Consider the following 18,691-nt stretch of genomic DNA (forward strand, 5'->3'; position numbering starts at 1 on the left):
GCCACAGAAATGTGAGGAACATGTGTTTTTTTAGCCACATTTTGAGGTTTGCAAAGGATTCTGGGTAACAGAACCTGGTCCGAGCCACACAAGTCACCCCATCTTGTATTCCCCTAGGTCTCTAGTTTTCAGAAATGCACAGGTTTGGTAGGTTTCCCTAGGTGGCGGCTGAGCTACAGGCCAAAATCTACAGGTAGGCACTTTGCAAAAAACACCTCTGTTTTCCTTCACAAATTTGGATGTGTCCACGTTGCGCTTTGGGGCGTTTCCTGTCGCGGGCGCTAGGCCTACCCACACAAGTGAGGTATCATTTTTATCGGGAGACATGGGGGAACGCTGGGTGGAAGGAAATTTGTGGCTCCTCTTAGATTCCAGAACTTTCTGCCACAGAAATGTGAGAAACATGTGTTTTTTTAGCCACATTTTGAGGTTTGAAAAGGATTCTGGGTAACAGAACCTGGTCCGAGCCACACAAGTCACCCCATCTTGGATTCCCCTAGGTCTCTAGTTTTCAGAAATGCACAGGTTTGGTAGGTTTCCCTAGGTGGCGGCTGAGCTACAGGCCAAAATCTACAGGTAGGCACTTTGCAAAAAACACCTCTGTTTTCCTTCACAAATTTGGATGTGTCCACGTTGCGCTTTGGGGCGTTTCCTGTCGCGGGCGCTAGGCCTACCCACACAAGTGAGGTATCATTTTTATCGGGAGACGTGGGGGAACGCTGGGTGGAAGGAAATTCGTGGCTCCTCTCAGATTTTAGAACTTTCTGCCACAGGAATATGAGGAACATGTGTTTTTTTAGCCACATTTTGAGGTTTGAAAAGGATTCTGGGTAACAGAACCTGGTCCGAGCCACACAAGTCACCCCATCTTGGATTCCCCTATGTCTCTAGTTTTCAGAAATGCACAGGTTTGGTAGGTTTCCCTAGGTGGCGGCTGAGCTACAGGCCAAAATCTACAGGTAGGCACTTTGCAAAAAACACCTCTGTTTTCCTTCACCAATTTGGCTGTGTCCACGTTGCGCTTTGGGGCATTTCCTGTCACGGGCGCTAGGCCTTCCCACACAAGTGAGGTATCATTCTTATCGGGAGACGTGGGGGAACGCTGGGTGGAAGGAAATTTGTGGCTCCTCTCAGATTCCAGAACTTTCTGCCACAGAAATATGAGGAACATGTGTTTTTTTAGCCAAATTTTGAGGTTTGCAAAGGATTCTGGGTAACAGAACCTGGTCCGAGCCACACAAGTCACCCCATCTGGGATTCCCCTAGGTCTCTAGTTTTCAGAAATGCACAGGTTTGGTAGGTTTCCCTAGGTGGCGGCTGAGCTACAGGCCAAAATCTGCAGGTAGGCACTTTGCTTAAAACAGGTCTGTTTTCTGTGATGTGTCCACGTTGCGCTTTGGGGCATTTCCTGTCACGGGCGCTAGGCCTACCCACACAAGTGAGGTATCATTTTTATCGGGAGACGTGGGGGAACGCTGGGTGGAAGGAAATTTGTGGCTCCTCTCAGATTCCAGAACTTTCTGCCACAGAAATGTGAGGAACATGTGTTTTTTTAGCCAAATTTTGAGGTTTGCAAAGGATTCTGGGTAACAGAACCTGGTCCGAGCCACACAAGTCACCCCATCTTGGATTCCCCTAGGTCTCTAGTTTTCAGAAATGCACAGGTTTGGTAGGTTTCCCTAGGTGGCGGCTGAGCTACAGGCCAAAATCTACAGGTAGGCACTTTGCTAAAAACAGGTCTGTTTTCTGTGATGTGTCCACGTTGCGCTTTGGGGCATTTCCTGTCACGGGCGCTAGGCCTACCCACACAAGTGAGGTATCATTTTTATCGGGAGACGTGGGGGAACGCTGGGTGGAAAGAAATTTGTGGCTCCTCTCAGATTCCAGAACTTTCTGCCACAGAAATGTGAGGAACATGTGTTTTTTTAGCCACATTTTGAGGTTTGCAAAGGATTCTGGGTAACAGAACCTGGTCCGAGCCACACAAGTCACCCCATCTTGGATTCCCCTAGGTCTCTAGTTTTCAGAAATGCACAGGTTTGGTAGGTTTCCCTAGGTGGCGGCTGAGCTACAGGCCAAAATCTGCAGGTAGGCACTTTGCTAAAAACAGGTCTGTTTTCTGTGATGTGTCCACGTTGCGCTTTGGGGCATTTCCTGTCACGGGCGCTAGGCCTACCCACACAAGTGAGGTATCATTTTTATCGGGAGACGTGGGGGAACGCTGGGTGGAAGGAAATTCATGGCTCCTCTCAGATTCCAGAACTTTCTGCCACAGAAATGTGAGGAACATGTGTTTTTTTAGCCAAAGTTTGAGGTTTGCAAAGGATTCTGGGTAACAGAACCTGGTCCGAGCCACACAAGTCACCCCATCTTGGATTCCCCTAGGTCTCTAGTTTTCAGAAATGCACAGGTTTGGTAGGTTTCCCTAGGTGGCGGCTGAGCTACAGGCCAAAATCTACAGGTAGGCACTTGGCTAAAAACACCTCTGTTTTCCTCCACCAATTTGGCTGTGTCCACGTTGCGCTTTGGGGCGTTTCCTGTCACGGGCGCTAGGCCTACCCACACAAGTGAGGTATCATTTTTATCGGGAGACGTGGGGGAACGCTGGGTGGAAGGAAATTCGTGGCTCCTCTCAGATTCCAGAACTTTTTGCCACAGAAATGTGAGGAACATGTGTTTTTTTAGCCAAAGTTTGAGGTTTGCAAAGGATTCTGGGTAACAGAACCTGGTCCGAGCCACACAAGTCACCCCATCTTGGATTCCCCTAGGTCTCTAGTTTTCAGAAATGCACAGGTTTGGTAGGTTTCCCTATGTGGCGGCTGACCTACAGGCCAAAATCTACAGGTAGGCACTTTGCAAAAAACACCTCTGTTTTCCTTCACCAATTTGGCTGTGTCCATGTTGCGCTTTGGGGCATTTCCTGTCACGGGCGCTAGGCCTACCCACACAAGTGAGGTATCATTTTTATCGGGAGACGTGGGGGAACGCTGGGTGGAAGTAAATTCGTGGCTCCTCTCAGATTCCAGAACTTTCTGCCACAGAAATGTGAGGAACATGTGTTTTTTTAGCCAAAGTTTGAGGTTTGCAAAGGATTCTGGGTAACAGAACCTGGTCCGAGCCACACAAGTCACCCCATCTTGGATTCCCCTAGGTCTCTAGTTTTCAGAAATGCACAGGTTTGGTAGGTTTCCCTATGTGGCGGCTGACCTACAGGCCAAAATCTACAGGTAGGCACTTTGCAAAAAACACCTCTGTTTTCCTTCACCAATTTGGCTGTGTCCATGTTGCGCTTTGGGGCATTTCCTGTCACGGGCGCTAGGCCTACCCACACAAGTGAGGTATCATTTGTATCGGGAGACGTGGGGGAACGCTGGGTGGAAGGAAATTTGTGGCTCCTCTCAGATTCCAGAACTTTCTGCCACAGAAATGTGAGGAACATGTGTTTTTTTAGCCACATTTTGAGGTTTGCAAAGGATTCTGGGTAACAGAACCTGGTCCGAGCCACACAAGTCACCCCATCTTGGATTCCCCTAGGTCTCTAGTTTTCAGAAATGCACAGGTTTGGTAGGTTTCCCTAGGTGGCGGCTGAGCTACAGGCCAAAATCTACAGGTAGGCACTTTGCTAAAAACAGGTCTGTTTTCTGTGATGTGTCCACGTTGCGCTTTGGGGCATTTCCTGTCACGGGCGCTAGGCCTACCAACACAAGTGAGGTATCATTTTTATCGGGAGACGTGGGGGAACGCTGGGTGGAAAGAAATTTGTGGCTCCTCTCAGATTCCAGAACTTTCTGCCACAGAAATGTGAGGAACATGTGTTTTTTTAGCCAAATTTTGAGGTTTGCAAAGGATTCTGGGTAACAGAACCTGGTCCGAGCCACACAAGTCACCCCATATTGGATTCCCCTAGGTCTCTAGTTTTCAGAAATGCACAGGTTTGGTAGGTTTCCCTAGGTGGCGGCTGAGCTACAGGCCAAAATCTGCAGGTAGGCACTTTGCTAAAAACAGGTCTGTTTTCTGTGATGTGTCCACGTTGCGCTTTGGGGCATTTCCTGTCACGGGCGCTAGGCCTACCCACACAAGTGAGGTATCATTTTTATCGGGAGACGTGGGGGAACACTGGGTGGAAGGAAATTTGTGGCTCCTCTCAGATTCCAGAACTTTCTGCCACAGAAATGTGAGGAACATGTGTTTTTTTAGCCAAATTTTGAGGTTTGCAAAGGATTCTGGGTAACAGAACCTGGTCCGAGCCACACAAGTCACCCCATCTTGGATTCCCCTAGGTCTCTAGTTTTCAGAAATGCACAGGTTTGGTAGGTTTCCCTAGGTGGCGGCTGAGCTACAGGCCAAAATCTGCAGGTAGGCACTTTGCTAAAAACAGGTCTGTTTTCTGTGATGTGTCCACGTTGCGCTTTGGGGCATTTCCTGTCACGGGCGCTAGGCCTACCCACACAAGTGAGGTATCATTTTTATCGGGAGACGTGGGGGAACGCTGGGTGGAAGGAAATTCGTGGCTCCTCTCAGATTCCAGAACTTTCTGCCACAGAAATGTGAGGAACATGTGTTTTTTTTAGCCAAATTTTGAGGTTTGCAAAGGATTCTGGGTAACAGAACCTGGTCCGAGCCACACAAGTCACCCCATCTTGGATTCCCCTAGGTCTCTAGTTTTCAGAAATGCACAGGTTTGGTAGGTTTCCCTAGGTGGCGGCTGAGCTACAGGCCAAAATCTACAGGTAGGCACTTGGCTAAAAACACCTCTGTTTTCCTCCACCAATTTGGCTGTGTCCACGTTGCGCTTTGGGGCGTTTCCTGTCACGGGCGCTAGGCCGACCCACACAAGTGAGGTATCATTTTTATCGGGAGACGTGGGGGAACGCTGGGTGGAAGGAAATTCGTGGCTCCTCTCAGATTCCAGAACTTTCTGCCACAGAAATGTGAGGAACATGTGTTTTTTTAGCCAAAGTTTGAGGTTTGCAAAGGATTCTGGGTAACAGAACCTGGTCCGAGCCACACAAGTCACCCCATCTTGGATTCCCCTAGGTCTCTAGTTTTCAGAAATGCACAGGTTTGGTAGGTTTCCCTATGTGGCGGCTGACCTACAGGCCAAAATCTACAGGTAGGCACTTTGCAAAAAACACCTCTGTTTTCCTTCACAAATTTGGATGTGTCCACGTTGCGCTTTGGGGCGTTTCCTGTCGCGGGCGCTAGGCCTACCCACACAAGTGAGGTATCATTTTTATCGGGAGACGTGGGGGAACGCTGGGTGGAAGGAAATTCGTGGCTCCTCTCAGATTTTAGAACTTTCTGCCACAGAAATGTGAGGAACATGTGTTTTTTTAGCCACATTTTGAGGTTTGAAAAGGATTCTGGGTAACAGAACCTGGTCCGAGCCACACAAGTCACCCCATCTTGGATTCCCCTAGGTCTCTAGTTTTCAGAAATGCACAGGTTTGGTAGGTTTCCCTAGGTGGCGGCTGAGCTACAGGCCAAAATCTACAGGTAGGCACTTTGCAAAAAACACCTCTGTTTTCCTTCACCAATTTGGCTGTGTCCACGTTGCGCTTTGGGGCGTTTCCTGTCACGGGCGCTAGGCCTACCCACACAAGTGAGGTATCATTTTTATCGGGAGACGTGGGGGAACGCTGGGTGGAAGGAAATTTGTGGCTCCTCTCAGATTCCAGAACTTTCTGCCACAGAAATATGAGGAACATGTGTTTTTTTAGCCAAATTTTGAGTTTTGCAAAGGATTCTGGGTAACAGAACCTGGTCCGAGCCACACAAGTCACCCCATCTGGGATTCCCCTAGGTCTCTAGTTTTCAGAAATGCACAGGTTTGGTAGGTTTCCCTAGGTGGCGGCTGAGCTACAGGCCAAAATCCTCAGGTAGGCACTTTGCAAAAAACACCTCTGTTTTCCTTCACCAATTTGGCTGTGTCCACGTTGCGCTTTGGGGCGTTTCCTGTCACGGGCGCTAGGCCTACCCACACAAGTGAGGTATCATTTTTATCGGGAGACGTGGGGGAACGCTGAGTGGAAAGAAATTCGTGGCTCCTTTCAGATTCCAGAACTTTCTGCCACAGAAATGTGAGGAACATGTGTTTTTTTAGCCAAATTTTGAGGTTTGCAAAGGATTCTGGGTAACAGAACCTGGTCCGAGCCACACAAGTCACCCCATCTTGGATTCCCCTAGGTCTCTAGTTTTCAGAAATGCACAGGTTTGGTAGGTTTCCCTAGGTGGCGGCTGAGCTACAGGCCAAAATCTACAGGTAGGCACTTTGCTAAAAACAGGTCTGTTTTCTGTGATGTGTCCACGTTGCGCTTTGGGGCATTTCCTGTCACGGGCGCTAGGCCTACCCACACAAGTGAGGTATCATTTTTATCGGGAGACGTGGGGGAACGCTGGGTGGAAAGAAATTTGTGGCTCCTCTCAGATTCCAGAACTTTCTGCCACAGAAATGTGAGGAACATGTGTTTTTTTAGCCAAATTTTGAGGTTTGCAAAGGATTCTGGGTAACAGAACCTGGTCCGAGCCACACAAGTCACCCCATATTGGATTCCCCTAGGTCTCTAGTTTTCAGAAATGCACAGGTTTGGTAGGTTTCCCTAGGTGGCGGCTGAGCTACAGGCCAAAATCTGCAGGTAGGCACTTTGCTAAAAACAGGTCTGTTTTCTGTGATGTGTCCACGTTGCGCTTTGGGGCATTTCCTGTCACGGGCGCTAGGCCTACCCACACAAGTGAGGTATCATTTTTATCGGGAGACGTGGGGGAACACTGGGTGGAAGGAAATTTGTGGCTCCTCTTAGATTCCAGAACTTTCTGCCACAGAAATGTGAGGAACATGTGTTTTTTTAGCCAAATTTTGAGGTTTGCAAAGGATTCTGGGTAACACAACCTGGTCCGAGCCACACAAGTCACCCCATCTTGGATTCCCCTAGGTCTCTAGTTTTCAGAAATGCACAGGTTTGGTAGGTTTCCCTAGGTGGCGGCTGAGCTACAGGCCAAAATCTGCAGGTAGGCACTTTGCTAAAAACAGGTCTGTTTTCTGTGATGTGTCCACGTTGCGCTTTGGGGCATTTCCTGTCACGGGCGCTAGGCCTACCCACACAAGTGAGGTATCATTTTTATCGGGAGACGTGGGGGAACGCTGGGTGGAAGGAAATTCATGGCTCCTCTCAGATTCCAGAACTTTCTGCCACAGAAATGTGAGGAACATGTGTTTTTTTAGCCAAATTTTGAGGTTTGCAAAGGATTCTGGGTAACAGAACCTGGTCCGAGCCACACAAGTCACCCCATCTTGGATTCCCCTAGGTCTCTAGTTTTCAGAAATGCACAGGTTTGGTACGTTTCCCTAGGTGGCGGCTGAGCTACAGGCCAAAATCTACAGGTAGGCACTTGGCTAAAAACACCTCTGTTTTCCTCCACCAATTTGGCTGTGTCCATGTTGCGCTTTGGGGCGTTTCCTGTCACGGGCGCTAGGCCTACCCACACAAGTGAGGTATCATTTTTATCGGGAGACGTGGGGGAACGCTGGGTGGAAGGAAATTCGTGGCTCCTCTCAGATTCCAGAACTTTCTGCCACAGAAATGTGAGGAACATGTGTTTTTTTAGCCAAAGTTTGAGGTTTGCAAAGGATTCTGGGTAACAGAACCTGGTCCGAGCCACACAAGTCACCCCATCTTGGATTCACCTAGGTCTCTAGTTTTCAGAAATGCACAGGTTTGGTAGGTTTCCCTATGTGGCGGCTGACCTACAGGCCAAAATCTACAGGTAGGCACTTTGCAAAAAACACCTCTGTTTTCCTTCACCAATTTGGCTGTGTCCATGTTGCGCTTTGGGGCATTTCCTGTCACGGGCGCTAGGCCTACCCACACAAGTGAGGTATCATTTTTATCGGGAGACGTGGGGGAACGCTGGGTGGAAGTAAATTCGTGGCTCCTCTCAGATTCCAGAACTTTCTGCCACAGAAATGTGAGGAACATGTGTTTTTTTAGCCAAAGTTTGAGGTTTGCAAAGGATTCTGGGTAACAGAACCTGGTCCGAGCCACACAAGTCACCCCATCTTGGATTCCCCTAGGTCTCTAGTTTTCAGAAATGCACAGGTTTGGTAGGTTTCCCTATGTGGCGGCTGACCTACAGGCCAAAATCTACAGGTAGGCACTTTGCAAAAAACACCTCTGTTTTCCTTCACCAATTTGGCTGTGTCCATGTTGCGCTTTGGGGCATTTCCTGTCACGGGCTCTAGGCCTACACACACAAGTGAGGTATCATTTTTATCGGGAGACGTGGGGGAACGCTGGGTGGAAGTAAATTCGTGGCTCCTCTCAGATTCCAGAACTTTCTGCCACAGAAATGTGAGGAACATGTGTTTTTTTAGCCAAAGTTTGAGGTTTGCAAAGGATTCTGGGTAACAGAACCTGGTCCGAGCCACACAAGTCACCCCATCTTGGATTCCCCTAGGTCTCTAGTTTTCAGAAATGCACAGGTTTGGTAAGTTTCCCTATGTGGCGGCTGACCTACAGGCCAAAATCTACAGGTAGGCACTTTGCAAAAAACACCTCTGTTTTCCTTCACCAATTTGGCTGTGTCCATGTTGCGCTTTGGGGCATTTCCTGTCACGGGCGCTAGGCCTACCCACACAAGTGAGGTATCATTTTTATCGGGAGACGTGGGGGAACGCTGGGTGGAAGGAAATTTGTGGCTCCTCTCAGATTCCAGAACTTTCTGCCACAGAAATGTGAGGAACATGTGTTTTTTTAGCCACATTTTGAGGTTTGCAAAGGATTCTGGGTAACAGAACCTGGTCCGAGCCACACAAGTCACCCCATCTTGGATTCCCCTAGGTCTCTAGTTTTCAGAAATGCACAGGTTTGGTAGGTTTCCCTAGGTGGCGGCTGAGCTACAGGCCAAAATCTACAGGTAGGCACTTTGCTAAAAACAGGTCTGTTTTCTGTGATGTGTCCACGTTGCGCTTTGGGGCATTTCCTGTCACGGGCGCTAGGCCTACCCACACAAGTGAGGTATCATTTTTATCGGGAGACGTGGGGGAACGCTGGGTGGAAAGAAATTTGTGGCTCCTCTCAGATTCCAGAACTTTCTGCCACAGAAATGTGAGGAACATGTGTTTTTTTAGCCAAATTTTGAGGTTTGCAAAGGATTCTGGGTAACAGAACCTGGTCCGAGCCACACAAGTCACCCCATATTGGATTCCCCTAGGTCTCTAGTTTTCAGAAATGCACAGGTTTGGTAGGTTTCCCTAGGTGGCGGCTGAGCTACAGGCCAAAATCTGCAGGTAGGCACTTTGCTAAAAACAGGTCTGTTTTCTGTGATGTGTCCACGTTGCGCTTTGGGGCATTTCCTGTCACGGGCGCTAGGCCTACCCACACAAGTGAGGTATCATTTTTATCGGGAGACGTGGGGGAACACTGGGTGGAAGGAAATTTGTGGCTCCTCTTAGATTCCAGAACTTTCTGCCACAGAAATGTGTGGATCATGTGTTTTTTTAGCCAAATTTTGAGGTTTGCAAAGGATTCTGGGTAACACAACCTGGTCCGAGCCACACAAGTCACCCCATCTTGGATTCCCCTAGGTCTCTAGTTTTCAGAAATGCACAGGTTTGGTACGTTTCCCTAGGTGGCGGCTGAGCTACAGGCCAAAATCTACAGGTAGGCACTTGGCTAAAAACACCTCTGTTTTCCTCCACCAATTTGGCTGTGTCCATGTTGCGCTTTGGGGCGTTTCCTGTCACGGGCGCTAGGCCTACCCACACAAGTGAGGTATCATTTTTATCGGGAGACGTGGGGGAACGCTGGGTGGAAGGAAATTCGTGGCTCCTCTCAGATTCCAGAACTTTCTGCCACAGAAATGTGAGGAACATGTGTTTTTTTAGCCAAAGTTTGAGGTTTGCAAAGGATTCTGGGTAACAGAACCTGGTCCGAGCCACACAAGTCACCCCATCTTGGATTCACCTAGGTCTCTAGTTTTCAGAAATGCACAGGTTTGGTAGGTTTCCCTATGTGGCGGCTGACCTACAGGCCAAAATCTACAGGTAGGCACTTTGCAAAAAACACCTCTGTTTTCCTTCACCAATTTGGCTGTGTCCATGTTGCGCTTTGGGGCATTTCCTGTCACGGGCGCTAGGCCTACCCACACAAGTGAGGTATCATTTTTATCGGGAGACGTGGGGGAACGCTGGGTGGAAGTAAATTCGTGGCTCCTCTCAGATTCCAGAACTTTCTGCCACAGAAATGTGAGGAACATGTGTTTTTTTAGCCAAAGTTTGAGGTTTGCAAAGGATTCTGGGTAACAGAACCTGGTCCGAGCCACACAAGTCACCCCATCTTGGATTCCCCTAGGTCTCTAGTTTTCAGAAATGCACAGGTTTGGTAGGTTTCCCTATGTGGCGGCTGACCTACAGGCCAAAATCTACAGGTAGGCACTTTGCAAAAAACACCTCTGTTTTCCTTCACCAATTTGGCTGTGTCCATGTTGCGCTTTGGGGCATTTCCTGTCACGGGCGCTAGGCCTACACACACAAGTGAGGTATCATTTTTATCGGGAGACGTGGGGGAACGCTGGGTGGAAGGAAATTTGTGGCTCCTCTCAGATTCCAGAACTTTCTGCCACAGAAATGTGAGGAACATGTGTTTTTTTAGCCACATTTTGAGGTTTGCAAAGGATTCTGGGTAACAGAACCTGGTCCGAGCCACACAAGTCACCCCATCTTGTATTCCCCTAGGTCTCTAGTTTTCAGAAATGCACAGGTTTGGTAGGTTTCCCTAGGTGGCGGCTGAGCTACAGGCCAAAATCTACAGGTAGGCACTTTGCAAAAAACACCTCTGTTTTCCTTCACAAATTTGGATGTGTCCACGTTGCGCTTTGGGGCGTTTCCTGTCGCGGGCGCTAGGCCTACCCACACAAGTGAGGTATCATTTTTATCGGGAGACATGGGGGAACGCTGGGTGGAAGGAAATTTGTGGCTCCTCTTAGATTCCAGAACTTTCTGCCACAGAAATGTGAGAAACATGTGTTTTTTTAGCCACATTTTGAGGTTTGAAAAGGATTCTGGGTAACAGAACCTGGTCCGAGCCACACAAGTCACCCCATCTTGGATTCCCCTAGGTCTCTAGTTTTCAGAAATGCACAGGTTTGGTAGGTTTCCCTAGGTGGCGGCTGAGCTACAGGCCAAAATCTACAGGTAGGCACTTTGCAAAAAACACCTCTGTTTTCCTTCACAAATTTGGATGTGTCCACGTTGCGCTTTGGGGCGTTTCCTGTCGCGGGCGCTAGGCCTACCCACACAAGTGAGGTATCATTTTTATCGGGAGACGTGGGGGAACGCTGGGTGGAAGGAAATTCGTGGCTCCTCTCAGATTTTAGAACTTTCTGCCACAGGAATATGAGGAACATGTGTTTTTTTAGCCACATTTTGAGGTTTGAAAAGGATTCTGGGTAACAGAACCTGGTCCGAGCCACACAAGTCACCCCATCTTGGATTCCCCTATGTCTCTAGTTTTCAGAAATGCACAGGTTTGGTAGGTTTCCCTAGGTGGCGGCTGAGCTACAGGCCAAAATCTACAGGTAGGCACTTTGCAAAAAACACCTCTGTTTTCCTTCACCAATTTGGCTGTGTCCACGTTGCGCTTTGGGGCATTTCCTGTCACGGGCGCTAGGCCTTCCCACACAAGTGAGGTATCATTCTTATCGGGAGACGTGGGGGAACGCTGGGTGGAAGGAAATTTGTGGCTCCTCTCAGATTCCAGAACTTTCTGCCACAGAAATATGAGGAACATGTGTTTTTTTAGCCAAATTTTGAGGTTTGCAAAGGATTCTGGGTAACAGAACCTGGTCCGAGCCACACAAGTCACCCCATCTGGGATTCCCCTAGGTCTCTAGTTTTCAGAAATGCACAGGTTTGGTAGGTTTCCCTAGGTGGCGGCTGAGCTACAGGCCAAAATCTGCAGGTAGGCACTTTGCTTAAAACAGGTCTGTTTTCTGTGATGTGTCCACGTTGCGCTTTGGGGCATTTCCTGTCACGGGCGCTATGCCTACCCACACAAGTGAGGTATCATTTTTATCGGGAGACGTGGGGGAACGCTGGGTGGAAGGAAATTTGTGGCTCCTCTCAGATTCCAGAACTTTCTGCCACAGAAATGTGAGGAACATGTGTTTTTTTAGCCAAATTTTGAGGTTTGCAAAGGATTCTGGGTAACAGAACCTGGTCCGAGCCACACAAGTCACCCCATCTTGGATTCCCCTAGGTCTCTAGTTTTCAGAAATGCACAGGTTTGGTAGGTTTCCCTAGGTGGCGGCTGAGCTACAGGCCAAAATCTACAGGTAGGCACTTTGCTAAAAACAGGTCTGTTTTCTGTGATGTGTCCACGTTGCGCTTTGGGGCATTTCCTGTCACGGGCGCTAGGCCTACCCACACAAGTGAGGTATCATTTTTATCGGGAGACGTGGGGGAACGCTGGGTGGAAAGAAATTTGTGGCTCCTCTCAGATTCCAGAACTTTCTGCCACAGAAATGTGAGGAACATGTGTTTTTTTAGCCACATTTTGAGGTTTGCAAAGGATTCTGGGTAACAGAACCTGGTCCGAGCCACACAAGTCACCCCATCTTGGATTCCCCTAGGTCTCTAGTTTTCAGAAATGCACAGGTTTGGTAGGTTTCCCTAGGTGGCGGCTGAGCTACAGGCCAAAATCTGCAGGTAGGCACTTTGCTAAAAACAGGTCTGTTTTCTGTGATGTGTCCACGTTGCGCTTTGGGGCATTTCCTGTCACGGGCGCTAGGCCTACCCACACAAGTGAGGTATCATTTTTATCGGGAGACGTGGGGGAACGCTGGGTGGAAGGAAATTCGTGGCTCCTCTCAGATTCCAGAACTTTCTGCCACAGAAATGTGAGGAACATGTGTTTTTTTAGCCAAAGTTTGAGGTTTGCAAAGGATTCTGGGTAACAGAACCTGGTCCGAGCCACACAAGTCACCCCATCTTGGATTCCCCTAGGTCTCTAGTTTTCAGAAATGCACAGGTTTGGTAGGTTTCCCTAGGTGGCGGCTGAGCTACAGGCCAAAATCTACAGGTAGGCACTTGGCTAAAAACACCTCTGTTTTCCTCCACCAATTTGGCTGTGTCCACGTTGCGCTTTGGGGCGTTTCCTGTCACGGGCGCTAGGCCTACCCACACAAGTGAGGTATCATTTTTATCGGGAGACGTGGGGGAACGCTGGGTGGAAGGAAATTCGTGGCTCCTCTCAGATTCCAGAACTTTTTGCCACAGAAATGTGAGGAACATGTGTTTTTTTAGCCAAAGTTTGAGGTTTGCAAAGGATTCTGGGTAACAGAACCTGGTCCGAGCCACACAAGTCACCCCATCTTGGATTCCCCTAGGTCTCTAGTTTTCAGAAATGCACAGGTTTGGTAGGTTTCCCTATGTGGCGGCTGACCTACAGGCCAAAATCTACAGGTAGGCACTTTGCAAAAAACACCTCTGTTTTCCTTCACCAATTTGGCTGTGTCCATGTTGCGCTTTGGGGCATTTCCTGTCACGGGCGCTAGGCCTACCCACACAAGTGAGGTATCATTTTTATCGGGAGACGTGGGGGAACGCTGGGTGGAAGTAAATTCGTGGCTCCTCTCAGATTCCAGAACTTTCTGCCACAGAAATGTGAGGAACATGTGTTTTTTTAGCCAAAGTTTGAGGTTTGCAAAGGATTCTGGGTAACAGAACCTGGTCCGAGCCACACAAGTCACCCCATCTTGGATTCCCCTAGGTCTCTAGTTTTCAGAAATGCACAGGTTTGGTAGGTTTCCCTATGTGGCGGCTGACCTACAGGCCAAAATCTACAGGTAGGCACTTTGCAAAAAACACCTCTGTTTTCCTTCACCAATTTGGCTGTGTCCATGTTGCGCTTTGGGGCATTTCCTGTCACGGGCGCTAGGCCTACCCACACAAGTGAGGTATCATTTGTATCGGGAGACGTGGGGGAACGCTGGGTGGAAGGAAATTTGTGGCTCCTCTCAGATTCCAGAACTTTCTGCCACAGAAATGTGAGGAACATGTGTTTTTTTAGCCACATTTTGAGGTTTGCAAAGGATTCTGGGTAACAGAACCTGGTCCGAGCCACACAAGTCACCCCATCTTGGATTCCCCTAGGTCTCTAGTTTTCAGAAATGCACAGGTTTGGTAGGTTTCCCTAGGTGGCGGCTGAGCTACAGGCCAAAATCTACAGGTAGGCACTTTGCTAAAAACAGGTCTGTTTTCTGTGATGTGTCCACGTTGCGCTTTGGGGCATTTCCTGTCACGGGCGCTAGGCCTACCAACACAAGTGAGGTATCATTTTTATCGGGAGACGTGGGGGAACGCTGGGTGGAAAGAAATTTGTGGCTCCTCTCAGATTCCAGAACTTTCTGCCACAGAAATGTGAGGAACATGTGTTTTTTTAGCCAAATTTTGAGGTTTGCAAAGGATTCTGGGTAACAGAACCTGGTCCGAGCCACACAAGTCACCCCATATTGGATTCCCCTAGGTCTCTAGTTTTCAGAAATGCACAGGTTTGGTAGGTTTCCCTAGGTGGCGGCTGAGCTACAGGCCAAAATCTGCAGGTAGGCACTTTGCTAAAAACAGGTCTGTTTTCTGTGATGTGTCCACGTTGCGCTTTGGGGCATTTCCTGTCACGGGCGCTAGGCCTACCCACACAAGTGAGGTATCATTTTTATCGGGAGACGTGGGGGAACACTGGGTGGAAGGAAATTTGTGGCTCCTCTCAGATTCCAGAACTTTCTGCCACAGAAATGTGAGGAACATGTGTTTTTTTAGCCAAATTTTGAGGTTTGCAAAGGATTCTGGGTAACAGAACCTGGTCCGAGCCACACAAGTCACCCCATCTTGGATTCCCCTAGGTCTCTAGTTTTCAGAAATGCACAGGTTTGGTAGGTTTCCCTAGGTGGCGGCTGAGCTACAGGCCAAAATCTGCAGGTAGGCACTTTGCTAAAAACAGGTCTGTTTTCTGTGATGTGTCCACGTTGCGCTTTGGGGCATTTCCTGTCACGGGCGCTAGGCCTACCCACACAAGTGAGGTATCATTTTTATCGGGAGACGTGGGGGAACGCTGGGTGGAAGGAAATTCGTGGCTCCTCTCAGATTCCAGAACTTTCTGCCACAGAAATGTGAGGAACATGTGTTTTTTTAGCCAAATTTTGAGGTTTGCAAAGGATTCTGGGTAACAGAACCTGGTCCGAGCCACACAAGTCACCCCATCTTGGATTCCCCTAGGTCTCTAGTTTTCAGAAATGCACAGGTTTGGTAGGTTTCCCTAGGTGGCGGCTGAGCTACAGGCCAAAATCTACAGGTAGGCACTTGGCTAAAAACACCTCTGTTTTCCTCCACCAATTTGGCTGTGTCCACGTTGCGCTTTGGGGCGTTTCCTGTCACGGGCGCTAGGCCGACCCACACAAGTGAGGTATCATTTTTATCGGGAGACGTGGGGGAACGCTGGGTGGAAGGAAATTCGTGGCTCCTCTCAGATTCCAGAACTTTCTGCCACAGAAATGTGAGGAACATGTGTTTTTTTAGCCAAAGTTTGAGGTTTGCAAAGGATTCTGGGTAACAGAACCTGGTCCGAGCCACACAAGTCACCCCATCTTGGATTCCCCTAGGTCTCTAGTTTTCAGAAATGCACAGGTTTGGTAGGTTTCCCTATGTGGCGGCTGACCTACAGGCCAAAATCTACAGGTAGGCACTTTGCAAAAAACACCTCTGTTTTCCTTCACAAATTTGGATGTGTCCACGTTGCGCTTTGGGGCGTTTCCTGTCGCGGGCGCTAGGCCTACCCACACAAGTGAGGTATCATTTTTATCGGGAGACGTGGGGGAACGCTGGGTGGAAGGAAATTCGTGGCTCCTCTCAGATTTTAGAACTTTCTGCCACAGAAATGTGAGGAACATGTGTTTTTTTAGCCACATTTTGAGGTTTGAAAAGGATTCTGGGTAACAGAACCTGGTCCGAGCCACACAAGTCACCCCATCTTGGATTCCCCTAGGTCTCTAGTTTTCAGAAATGCACAGGTTTGGTAGGTTTCCCTAGGTGGCGGCTGAGCTACAGGCCAAAATCTACAGGTAGGCACTTTGCAAAAAACACCTCTGTTTTCCTTCACCAATTTGGCTGTGTCCACGTTGCGCTTTGGGGCGTTTCCTGTCACGGGCGCTAGGCCTACCCACACAAGTGAGGTATCATTTTTATCGGGAGACGTGGGGGAACGCTGGGTGGAAGGAAATTTGTGGCTCCTCTCAGATTCCAGAACTTTCTGCCACAGAAATATGAGGAACATGTGTTTTTTTAGCCAAATTTTGAGTTTTGCAAAGGATTCTGGGTAACAGAACCTGGTCCGAGCCACACAAGTCACCCCATCTGGGATTCCCCTAGGTCTCTAGTTTTCAGAAATGCACAGGTTTGGTAGGTTTCCCTAGGTGGCGGCTGAGCTACAGGCCAAAATCTACAGGTAGGCACTTTGCAAAAAACACCTCTGTTTTCCTTCACCAATTTGGCTGTGTCCACGTTGCGCTTTGGGGCGTTTCCTGTCACGGGCGCTAGGCCTACCCACACAAGTGAGGTATCATTTTTATCGGGAGACGTGGGGGAACGCTGAGTGGAAAGAAATTCGTGGCTCCTTTCAGATTCCAGAACTTTCTGCCACAGAAATGTGAGGAACATGTGTTTTTTTAGCCAAATTTTGAGGTTTGCAAAGGATTCTGGGTAACAGAACCTGGTCCGAGCCACACAAGTCACCCCATCTTGGATTCCCCTAGGTCTCTAGTTTTCAGAAATGCACAGGTTTGGTAGGTTTCCCTAGGTGGCGGCTGAGCTACAGGCCAAAATCTGCAGGTAGGCACTTTGCAAAAAACACCTCTGTTTTCCTTCACAAATTTGGATGTGTCCACGTTGCGCTTTGGGGCGTTTTCTGTCGCCGGCGCTTGGCCTACCTACACAAGTGAGGTATCATTTTTATCGGGAGACGTGGGGGAACGCTGGGTGGAAGGAAATTTGTGGCTCCTCTCAGATTCCAGAACTTTCTGCCACAGAAATATGAGGAACATGTGTTTTTTTAGCCAAATTTTGAGGTTTGCAAAGGATTTTGGGTAACAGAACCTAGTCCGAGCCACACAAGCCACCCCTCCTTGGATTCCCCTAGGTCTCTAGTTTTCAGAAATGCACAGGTTTGGTAGGTTTCCCTAGGTGGCGGCTGAGCTACAGGCCAAAATCTACAGGTAGTCACTTTGCTAAAAACACCTCTGTTTTCTGTGATGTGTCCACGTTGTGTTTTGGGGCACATCCTGTCGCGGGCGCTAGGCCTACCCACACAAGTGAGGTATCATTTTTATCGGGAGACGTGGGGGAACATAGAATAGCAAAACAAGTGTTATTGCCCCTTGTCTATCTCTACATTTTTTCCTTCCAAATGTAAGACAGTGTGTATAAAAGACGTCTATTTGAGAAATGCCCTGTAATTCACATGCTAGTATGGGCACCCCGGAATTCAGAGATGTGCAAATAACCACTGCTTCTCAACACCTTATCTTGTGCCCATTTTGGAAATACAAAGGTTTTCTTGATAGCTATTTTTTACTCTTTATATTTCAGCTAATGAATTGCTGTATACCCGGCATAGATTGAAAACCCACTGCAGGGTGCAGGTCATTTATTGGCTCTGGGTACCTAGAGTTCTTGATGAACCTATAAGCCCTATATATCCCCGCAACCAGAAGAGTCCAGCAGACGTAACGGTATATTGCTTTCGAAAATCTGACATTGCTGGATAAAGTTACAGAGTAAAACGTAGAGAAAAATTTATGTTTTTTTCACCTCAATTTCAATATTTTTCTTTTTCAGTTGTTATTTTCTGTAGGAAACCCTTGTAGGATCTACACAAATTACCCCTTGCTGAATTCAGATTTCTGTCTACTTTTCAAAAATGTTGCGGTTTCTGGGATCCAGCGTTGGTTTCATGCCCATTTCTGTCACTGACTGGAAGGAGGCTGAAAGCACAAAAAATCGTAAAAATGGGGTATGTCCCCGTAAAATGCCACAATTGTGTTGAAAAATTGGGTTTTCTGATTCAAGTCTGCCTGTTCCTGAAAGCTGGGAAGCTGGTGATTTTATCACCGCAAACCCTTTGTTGATGCCCTTTTCAGGGGAAAAACCACAAGCCTTCTTCTGCAGCCCATTTTTCAATTGTTTTTGAAAAAAACGAAATTTTCACTGTTTTTTGGCTAATTTCTTGGCCTCCTTCTGGGGAACCCACAAAGTCTGGGTACCTCTAGAATCCCTAGGATGTTGGAAAAAAAGGACGCAAATTTGGCGTGGGTAGCTTATGTGAACAAAAAGTTATAAGGGCCTAAGCGCGAACTGCTCCAAATAGCCAAAAAAAGGCTCGGCACAGGAGGGGGAAAAGGCCTGGCAGCGAAGGGGTTAAAGCTTGTACATTTGTTATTGACAGGGTTAAATTGTGCAACAGCGTCTATTTTGTGTATATACATGTACTGTTAATATGTTCCACACGGTTTCGCATCTTTTCCTTTGGGGTGCTCTAATTGGGAGCAGGTGGTTGCTTTTCTCTCTGATGAAAAAAATGTTAGTTTCATTTTAAATGGTAATTTGGTGGCAGTTTGTAAAGACTGAAGTTGTTAGGTTTATTTTTAC

Source organism: Pleurodeles waltl, chromosome 2_2, assembly GCF_031143425.1.
Source record: "Pleurodeles waltl isolate 20211129_DDA chromosome 2_2, aPleWal1.hap1.20221129, whole genome shotgun sequence".
Lineage (NCBI taxonomy): Eukaryota > Metazoa > Chordata > Amphibia > Caudata > Salamandridae > Pleurodeles > Pleurodeles waltl.